At 45.6% G+C, this 8826-nt stretch overlaps 1 long non-coding RNA gene across 1 annotated transcript; it reads left to right on the top strand.

The window, feature by feature from the left end:
- Window positions 1-6527: 6527 nt before the first annotated feature.
- On the top strand, window positions 6528-7723 carry LOC148162860 (uncharacterized). The gene is made up of 3 exons (XR_015766519.1): window positions 6528-6585; window positions 7184-7233; window positions 7350-7723. It is a non-coding gene; the product is annotated as an uncharacterized LOC148162860 (long non-coding RNA).
- The last annotated feature ends 1103 nt before the right edge of the window (window positions 7724-8826 follow it).

The raw sequence follows: 8826 nt of genomic DNA, 5'->3' as shown, positions 1-8826 counted from the left end.
CATGATCCTGGGGTCCTGGGATCAAGCTCTGAATTGGGCTCCCTGCTCAGCGGGGAGCCTGCTTCTCCCACTCCCTCTGCTGCTCCCCCTGCTTGTGTTTTCTCCCTCCCTCTGACCCTCTCAAATAAATAAATAAATAAATAAAATCTTAAAAAAAAAAAAAAAGAAAGAACTCTAGCAGGCTGAGTCTCAAGCTCACCCTTGAATGCAGAAATGGGTCAGGCCTACAGGCACCTCCAGATCCGAGAACTGAGAGCGGCTCCCATTGCCAGAGGAAAAGGAAAAGACTCCTGGGCAGGCAAAAGTAACACATGCCTTCCTTGCAAGGGAGTGGGTTTCCAGGCAGAGCGGACTGCAAGGGCAAAAGCTCAGAGGCAGGAAATGGCTTGGATTGTTTGGTGGAAGATTTGAAGATGGGATCAAGAGAGGCGAGCTGGCTAGGAGCTGGGCTGGGTCCAGACCACAAGATGGTAGGTTGGAGGACTTGGACTCTGTCCCGAGAACAATCAGACTGAAGCTGGAAAGTGAGATAAGCATATTTGCAGTGTAGACCAAGTCCAGCGCACAAGGATACACGTGAGGGGGCCAGAGTGGCTGTAGGAAGCCAAGGGGGAGGCTGATGCAGCCCCTACAGAGCCTTGAATGTGGGTCGTGGCAATGGGGTTGGAGACAAGGGAATGCAGGCAGGGGAAGCAGCGTGTGCCAAGGCTCAGAGGGCAGATGGAGCCCCGTGGGTTCAGGGCCATAGGAAGAGTTGGGTGGGGAGACGGGCATGGGGGTGGGACGGGAACAAGAGGGATCTCACACCTCACCTGGTATCACCCTCTCTGCCTGCACTTCTTTCTTGCCTGGCCAGCCTGGGATGAGGTTCGGATGGTTTCCCCAAGCTGCCCCATGCCCAGCGGAGGCCCATGTTCATCATGGCAAGTGTGCCCACCAGACTGGGTCCTGCAGTCGGCATATGATGGGTCACCGACGCTGGCTGGCTGGTGAGAATGGAAAGCCCGTTGACTGAGCGCCCTTGCTCAGCCTGGGCAGGTCTCTTTCCCTCCAGGCTCATGAGGGGTGGGGGAGAGCGTCTCCATCTTCCATGAGGAAACAGGATTTATGAAGTTAAGAGAACTGCTCAGGGTCATGCATCAATAAAGTGGTGGAGCAGGATTGGAAATCTATCAGCCACTCATTCAATAAATATGTGTTAACACCTACTACGTACCAGGCACTATCCTAGACACGGGATATACACCAATGAGTAAACGGACAAAAGTCCCTGTCCTTGTGGACTTTACAGTCTAGTGGGGTACCTGGTTGGGAGAAATAGTGAAGATATTTGTACCCTAATACCAAATGTCAAGTCCCCTTATGGCCACCAGAGGGCACTGCGATCACACCGCCTTCCTTTCTCTGCTTCCACCTTCCTTTCTAGGTTCCAAAGGTAGCAGCCGGGGAGGCTAGGAATACTCAGTGCGTCTGCGCGGGGAGGAAAGCTGAGGAGAGATGTGCAACAGTTCCTTCCTCCACCCACTTTTCCAGCGTAATTCCCTTGCCAGGTCCCTATCCAGCTGCTCCAGGTCTCTGACTTTTTAAGGCCCCGGGTACTCCAGAGATCGCAAGGCTCATACTCACTCACCAACTTCCATGGACCCACCTGCCCACCCGCTTCCATCTATTCATGCCTCTTTCCAGCCCTCCACCCACCCACCAACTGGGGCACTCAGTCCAGAGGGGCGGGGAGGGCAAGAGGTCAAATCAGGTCGCCAGAGTCAATGAACTCAGTGGGCATGAGTTTGAGCGTGCCAAGGCAAGTTAAAAACTGAAGGCATTTAAAAATGGCAAGACATTATTGGTATCTGAAAGCAATTCAGCTTTCGATCTTTAAAAAATCCCACTGTGGTATTATGTGGTGTGGACACATGTATTAATTTATCGCTAGCCCTTCAAGACAATATGGTAGGTAAAATTCCATAAATATTTCAGTACCTCTGTACTTTGTTCCAATCACTTCCTGAGTAATAGATCATTTTGGCAGTTACTCAGTAACATTTTAAGACCTGCTTGCTGGGCGCCTGGGTGGCTCCGTCGTTAAGCGTCTGCCTTCGGCTCAGGTCATGAACCCGGGGTCCTGGGATCGAGCCCCGCATCGGGCTCCCTGCTCGGCGGGAGGACTGCTTCTCCCTCTCCCACTCCCCCTGCTTGTGTTCCCTCTCTCGCTGTGTCTCTCTCTGTCAAATAAATAAATAAAATCTTAAAAAAAAGAAAAAACCTGTTTGCTGAGGCCCTAAGTAGCTCAGCTTCTAAGACCAAACTACAAAGTACTGAAGGGAATCTTGCCATGAGGCTGATCTCCACTGATCACTATACACCTCAGATTGATGCTAGGCTATGAGGACTTTCTTCATTTCGGGTACGGGGTGCTCTTTAGATCCCTGGAATCTAGTATAGCCCTCCTGGAAGATGATCAGGGGCAGAGATCCTCATGCAAAATTCTGGTTTGGTGGGTTGCTGGGTAACCTCTTTCCTCTCACCCCAGTAATTCAACTGAGAGATTCCGAAGCCTGAGACAGTACCAACAAAGAGCTAACCCACAAGCCCTTTGCCTTTTTTTTTTTTAAGATTTTATTTATTTATTTGAGAGAGAGAGAATGAGTAGTGGGGAGAGAGAGCCCAATGCGGGGCTCGATCCCAGGACTCTGAATCATGACCTGAGCTGAGGGCAGACGCTTAACCGCCTGAGCCACCCAGTTGGCTTCTAGATATTTGGTTGCTCTTCAGCCAAAGGAAAGCATTTCTGTTGGGATAATATATCAATATGTGAAGGACAATGCTGATTTATTAGAGGCTGGATAAAAATCACTCTTCCCACATTAAAAAACAACAACGATAATAGCCCTCTAACTGTAATCTCACCGAGAACCAAACAAATTTAATTTTCCCCCCCATGATTTGTTTTGTTTTCTTGGAATGTTACAAGCCAGAAGGGGAATTCGTTGAGGTTTTGCAGCGTTTAAGGTAAAGGATTGTACGTAACAGTTTCATATTTTTGGTAAACTACCCAACCAGATAGACGATTCCAGGGGCTAAAGCAAACCTTGCATTTTTAAAATTCCAATCTAGTTAATTCCAATGGATGAAAAGTGCACTGGGGAAGCCAGAGAAGGTGCAGGAGAGCAGTTTCCGTGACCTTTTGTGGCAACAACTCAGCAACGCTCCGCATCAAATAATTACAATAGAACCCAAAAAAGCTTCATACATCTTTTCTGACAGTAATTTATCTTCACCTTTAGTTTTCATTTGTTAATTAATTTAGTTATCAGGTTATAAAATGAAGAAGTAAAAATCTCTATTCACTCCCATTCCCTGGAGAGAGCCACTTTTAAAGAGTCGCTTTGAATTCTTCCGGTGGCTCTCTTGAATTGTCAAGATGATGATTTATAGTTCCTAAGGCTCTATTGACTTTGCATGCGAAGGACAAAGAACTTAGCTTACTCACAGTTTTTCTTTTCTTTATTTTTGTTAGTTTTATCGTTTTCTAAATTTTATCTATTTATTTAGTTCACTAATCTCTGCACCCAAGGTGGGGCTCGAACTCATGACCCTGAGATCAAGAGTCACACACTCTATTGACTGAGCCAGCCAGGCGCCCCTGTTAGTTTTACTTTTTTTGGTAGTCTTCCTATTGGCTATCATTATAACTTAAAATGATATAGCTAAGCCCCTCTTCTTGATGTATTAACATTTGAAAATTGAGATGTAATTTGATACCATAAAATTCACCCTTTCGAAGTGTTCAGTTCAGTGGTTTTTAGTATATTTATAGAGTGGTGAAACCATCACCACTATATAATTTTCAAATGTATCTCTTTTTTAATTTTTACTTATTTGTCAGAGAGAGAGAGCATAAGCCGGGGAGAGGCAGGCAGAGGGAGAGACTGTGCAAGGAGCCGGACACGGGGCTTGATCCCAGGACCCTGACCTGAGCCAAAGGCAGATGCTTAACTGACTGAGCCTCCCAAGCGTCCCAATTTTCAAATATTTTAATCATTCCCAAAAGAAGCCCCATACCCATCCACCCTTCCCCTGAGCCACTGGCAACCTTTATTCTAGTTTCTGTCTCTGTGGATTTGCCTATTCTGAACTTTTTTATACGAATATAATCATATGGTATATGGCCTTTTGTGTCTGGCTTCTCTCACTTGCACGTTTCCAAGGGTCATCCATATTGTAGCGGGCATCAGTACTTCATTCCTTTCTGTGGCTGAATAATATTTCACTGTGTGAATAGATCACGTTTTGTTTATCCATTCATCATTGATGCCCAGATGTCTTGTTTCCACTTTTTTGGCTATTATGAATAGTGCAAGTTTTTGTGGGCACTTATGTTTTCAGTTTCTCTGTAGTACGCCTAGAGAATTCCTGGGTCATGTTTAACATTTTGAGGCACTGCCAAACTGTTTTTCAAAGATGTTGTGCCAGGGGTGCCTGGGTGGCTCAGTCGGTTAAGCGACTGCCTTCGGCTCAGGTCATGATCCTGGAGTGCCAGGATCGAGTCCCGCATCGGGCTCCCTGCTCAGCAGGGAGTCTGCTTCTCCCTCTGACCTTCTTCCCTCTCATGCTCTCTCTCTACCATTCTCTCTCTCTCAATAAATAAATTAAAAATCTTTAAAAAAAATATGTTGTACCATTTTACATCCCTGTCAGCAACGCACAAGAGTTCCAGTTTCTCCACATCTTCACCAGCACTTGTTATCTGTCCTTTTTTTTAATTTTATTTAAATTTTTTTTATTTTTTATTTTTTTAAAGATTTTATTTATTTATTTCAGAGAGAGAGAGAATGAGAGACAGAGAGCATGAGAGGGAAGAGGGCAGAGGGAGAAGCAGACTCCCCGCCGAGCGGGGAGTCCGATGCGGGACTCGATCCCGGGACTCCAGGACCATGACCTGAGCCGAAGGCAGTCGCTTAACCAACTGAGCCACCCAGGCGCCCTAAATTTTTTTTTTTTAAGATTTTATTTATTTGACAGAGAGAGACACAGAGAGAGAGGGAACACAAGCCCGGGGAGTGGGAGGGGGAGAAGCAGGCTTCCCGCGGAGCAGGGAGCCCGATGCGGGGCTCGATCCCAGGACCCTGGGATCATGACGTGAGCCAAAGGCAGATGCTTAACGACTGAGCCACCCAGGCGCCCCAATTTTATTTTAATTTTTAAAAAGGTTTCTTTTTTTTTTTAATTTATTTGACAGAGAGTGAGAGAGTACAAGCAGGGGCAGTGGCAGGCTGAGCAGGGAGCCCGATGTGGGATTCGATACCAGGATCCCAGAATCATGACCTGAGCTGAAGGTAGACGCTTAACTGATTGGTTTAAGCTACCCAGGTGTCCCTCATTTGCATTGTTTCTGACAAGAAACCTGACATCATCCTTATCTCTGTTCTTCCATAGTAGTGTGTTTTTTCTTTGGCTGCTTTTTCTAAAAAATTGAAATATAATCCTCATACTATAAACGTCACCCTTTTAAAATGTACAATTCAGTGGTTTGGAGTATATTCACAAAGTTGTGCAACCATCACCACCAGCTAATTCCAGAACATTTTAATCATTCCCCAAAGAAACCCTGTCCTTGTTTGCAGTCACTGCCCATTCCGTCCTCCCCCAACCGGTAACAACCACTAATCTGCTTTCTGTCTCTTTGGATTTGTCTCTGGCTACGTTTTTGGCATGTGATAAAAAAACAGAAAACAGGGGCGCCTGGGTGGCTCAGTTGGTTAAGCAACTGCCTTCGGCTCAGGTCATGATCCTGGAGTCCCGGGATCGAGTCCCACATCGGGCTCCCTGCTCAGCGGGGAGTCTGCTTCTCCCTCTGACCCTCCCCCCTCTCATGCTCTCTATCTCTCATTCTCTCTCTCAAATAAATAAATAAAATCTTAAAGAAATAAAAAATTAGATAAAATCTTTAAAAAAAAGCAATGTGATATATTTTTAAAAAAACCAGAAAACATAAAACTTACCATCTTGACCATTCTTAATTGTACAGTTGAGCAGTGTTGAGGATATTCACATTATTGTGAAACAGATCTCCAGAACTTTTTCATCTTATGAATCTGAAACTCTACATCCATTAAACGGTAATTCCCCTGTTCCCCACTCCCCACCAACCACCATTCTATTTTTTGTTTCTATGAATTTTTTTTTTTGAGGAACAAGAACCAAGTTTTTTATTTGTTCATTTCTTGCATTTGAAGTATTCCTCGATGACATCCTTCGCCTGAGACTCTTGGCCATAGTCCTTAACCACCACACAACTACATCCCTCCAAGGATGGCTCTTCCCCTGGTGTCCTTGCTTGTTTTCCTTTTGTCTGGGATCTCAGCGTTTCTGTTACTGTCTTTTGCTGCTTGGTGTCCAGTGTTTTGAAAACTTTATTTTGTGTGTTTTGTCTGGTTTTGTTGTAGTGGTGGTTGTGGTGGTGGTTTCCGGTGGGAGGGTAAACCAAATGAAAACTAAAGGTCCTGTTACTCCACCTTGAGGAAGAGTGAGGATCTTGGTGTGTGTGTTTCTAAGAGCTCCTCAGGAGACCCAGCAGGCAGCCAGGTGACAACCACTTTATAGACCTGTTTTCTCTGCTTGAGATGTTTTTTTTTTTTCCCTCAGTTGAATAGAATCTTTGATTATTTCCTCTCCTCTATTTTCTCTGTGCTCTCTTCTTGGAACTTCTGTTAGATGGATATTGAATAGATTGATCCTTCATCTCTTAACTTTTCTTTCATATTTTCCATTTCCTTGTCATTTTGCTCTACAACCTGAAAGATGTTTAAAACTTTTTTTGTCTCATACCTTTCTTTGATTAAATTTTTAATCTGGGCAGTTGTATTTTTTTAAATTTCCAGAACTTTTTCTTTTTCTTTTTTAAGATTTTATTTATTTATTTGACGGAGAGAGACACAGCGAGAGAGGGAACACAAGCAGGGGGAGCGGGAGAGGGAGAAGCAGGCTTCCTGCCGAGCACGGAGCCCCAGGTGGGGCTCGATCCCAGGACCCTGGGATCATGACCTGAGCCGAAGGCAGACGCTTAATGTCTGTGCCCCCCAGGCGCCCCTCCAGAACTTTTTCTTGATCTCCAATTACCACGTCTTCCTAGAAACCTCTATTTGTTTCATGCTGCATTATCTCATTTATTTGTTTCTTCCAGGGCTGGTTGTTCTGTGTCTTCATCCTAATCCCTTTTTGGTGCTACTGAAAGTGAGTAATAGCAGGTCCCCGTGGTTCCCCAGAAGGCTTATCTCTGAACAGGCTGCAAGCTCGGTGGGCGGGTGTATTAATTGATGGATATGCTTTGCTTCGATCCCCTCACCCAGGTGACATCTGGCAACATTTGGAGACATTTTTGGTTGTGGCATCTAGGGGGATGCTACTGGCATCTAGTGAATAGAGACCAGAGATGCTGCTAAATATCGTACAGCATACGGGAACGTCTCCCACCTCAAAGTGTCCGGGCCAAATGTCAATAGCCTGAAGGTGGAGAGAACCCTGATTTAAGCCCATCTGGGAGCAGGCTGCCACACCTCACACCACCAAAGGCCAAGACAAGGAGAGACCCTTTACACCCACTTCAGGAGCCTTCCCAGGCACTTATTCAAGTTTGTTTAAAGAAGATCTCCAAGGACACCCGGCTGACTCAGTCAGTGGAGCATACGACTCTTGATCTTGGGGTTTTGAGTTCGAGCGCCATGTTGGGTGTAGAGATTATTTGAAAATAAAATCTCAAAAAAAAAAAAAGATGGGCACTTGGGTGATTCAGTTGGTTGAACATCCAACTCTTTTTTCTTTTAAGATTTTATTTATTTATTTAACAGAGAGAGACACAGCAAGAGAGGGAACACAAGCAGGGGGAGTGGGAGAGGGAGAAGCAGGCTTCCCTGCAGAGCAGAGAGCCCGATGCGGGGCTCGATTCCAGGACCCTGGGATCATGACCTGAGCAGAAGGCAGACGCTTAACGACTGAGCCACCCAGGCGCCCTGAACATCCAACTCTTGATCTTAGCTCAGGTCTTGATCTCTTAAAAAAGAAAATTAAAAAAATTAAAAAAAAAGATATCTTCAACTGATGGTTCATGAACCACACGTGGCCCACAGACTTGCTTCATTTGGCTTTTATTAGAATATACACATATATATAAAGTGGCCAACATTTTGGTTTATTTTACCTAAAAACCCAGATTTCTAGCTTCTGTTGGAAAATCAGGACAAACATGATTCAAGGAGCCAAGTGGCTGCTATCCCTATAGACGGGCATGTGGTCCCTTCCCACCTTTGTCACCTGGTTCCCTTGGCCACTTGTCTCCTGCTTGGCCTCTTTACCCATGTCAATTTATGACCTCTGTCTTTTCTTTTTTTTTCTGGTTTTATCCTGGGGACGAATGCTGACTCTGTACCCGGGGATAGCTGTGGAGTGGTTCTGAGATAATCTTCTAGTTAGTCATCTTGTTTCTCTCCCACTGTTACTATTCCTCTGGAATAATGGCAGAGCATATATGTAGGAGGACCGTATCTGCTGCCGTTAGTGGTGGAGACTTGGGGATTGTCAGGTACGACAGAGCAGGTGAAGCCCCGGGCCTGAGTGAGATTGCTCGGGAGAAGTGTGGCAGGAGAGAACAAAAGCCGTCCAGGATGGACCGCTGAAGAAGGCAGACAGCAAACAAGTCAGGATGGCCAGAGGGCGGGAAGGGAAATCAGGTGTGTGTGGAGTTACAGAAGCCAAGTGGCGAGAACAGGTCAAGAAAAGAACCAAAACGTCTAATGCTGCCCACAGGAGGCTGTACAGGGTCCTTTAATT

This window comes from Eumetopias jubatus, unplaced genomic scaffold (assembly GCF_037043125.1).
Source record: "Eumetopias jubatus isolate StellerSeaLion01/CBP00866 unplaced genomic scaffold, mEumJub1_p1.0 scaffold_12, whole genome shotgun sequence".
NCBI classification, from domain to species: domain Eukaryota; kingdom Metazoa; phylum Chordata; class Mammalia; order Carnivora; family Otariidae; genus Eumetopias; species Eumetopias jubatus.
The sequence above is the reverse complement of the archived record's forward strand: the minus strand, read 5'-3'. Positions and strand labels throughout refer to the sequence as shown.